Genomic DNA, 1,533 nt, shown 5'->3' on the forward strand with positions numbered 1-1,533 from the left:
GATGGATGGAATAACGGGACTTGTGGCTTTCATTTAGGATGGTTTCTCGTGTATTCCCATAATTTGGTACCCATATTCGACCTTGGAAACATAATATTTCTTCCCCATTCGGCTTCATGATGGAAATTATCTTACCCACTTTTTCTGATTTCTTGTTTTCTTCCTTGACGGCCTCTGTTAGGCATCTCTGTATTTTCTTATGCAAATCTGGGTTTAAACTTATTTTCATCGCCACTGCCTTGATAGTTCCACTTCTCTCTTTACGACTCAGAGCATCGGCTACAACATTAGCCTTTCTTGGGTGATACAAAATTTCACAGTCATAGTCATTAACTAATTCAATCCATCATCGATGACTCATATTCAGATCTTTCTGGTTGAACAAGTGTTGTAGGCTTTTGTGATCTGAATAAATTTTACACTTCGTTCCCAATAGGTAATACCTTCAAATCTTTAAAGCAAAAACCACAGCCGCCAATTCCATGTCATGAGTTGGATAGTGCTTTTCATGATCTTTTAATTGTCGAGATGCATATGATATGACTTTCCGTTTTTGCATCAAGACACAGCCTAAACCCAACTTTGATGCATCACTATATACAACAAAGTCTTCAGTTCCATCGGGTAATGATAGTAGCGGAGCACTGCAAAGATGATHTTTTAATAACTGAAAGGCTTTCTGCTGTTCTTCTTCCCACTGAAATTTAACATTCTTTCGAGTTAATTTCGTCAAAGGCACGACTATTTTAGAGAAATCTTGAATAAACTTGCGGTAATAGACTGCCAATCCCAAGAAACTTCGAATTTCAGATGGTGTTTTCGGTGCCTCCCATTTTGCAACGGCTTCAATCTTTGCTGGATCTACCTTTACTCCATCCTCAGATATAACATGCCCCAAAAACTGGACTTCTCTTAGCCAAAATTCACACTTTGATAGTTTAGCATACAGTTTTTCTCTTTTCAAAAGCTTAAGGATCAATCAAAGATGTTTTGCATGCTCTTCTTGGGTTTTGGAGTATATAAAAATATCATCGATAAATACAATGACAAATTTATCGAGGTATTCACTACATATCGATTCATCAGATCCATGAAAGCTACAGGTGTGTTAGTCAAACCAAATGGCATAACCAAGAATTCATGGTGCCCGTACCTGGTTCAAAATGTTGTTTTTGCTATATCACCTTCTTTGACTTTCAACTGATGGTATCCTGATCGCAAATCAATCTTTGAGAAGTAACTAGCTCCTACTAGTTAATCAAACAAATCATCGATCCTGGGCAATGGATATTTGTTCTTTATGGTCAATTTGTTTAACTCTCGATAATCAATACACATACGCTTAGTGCCATCTTTCTTTTTCACAAACAGAACTGGAGCTCCCTATGGTGAAGTACTTGGCCTGATAAATCATTTGTCTGACAAATCCTTTAATTGTGTAACCAGTTCTTTTAATTCTGATGGAGCTAATCTGTACGGTGTTTTTGCTACAGGTGCTGCTCCAGGTATTAAATCAATCCTAAATTCAATAAC

The sequence above is a fragment of the Cynara cardunculus genome (genome assembly GCF_001531365.2).
Source record: "Cynara cardunculus var. scolymus isolate 2C chromosome LG 12, CcrdV1, whole genome shotgun sequence".
Lineage (NCBI taxonomy): Eukaryota > Viridiplantae > Streptophyta > Magnoliopsida > Asterales > Asteraceae > Cynara > Cynara cardunculus.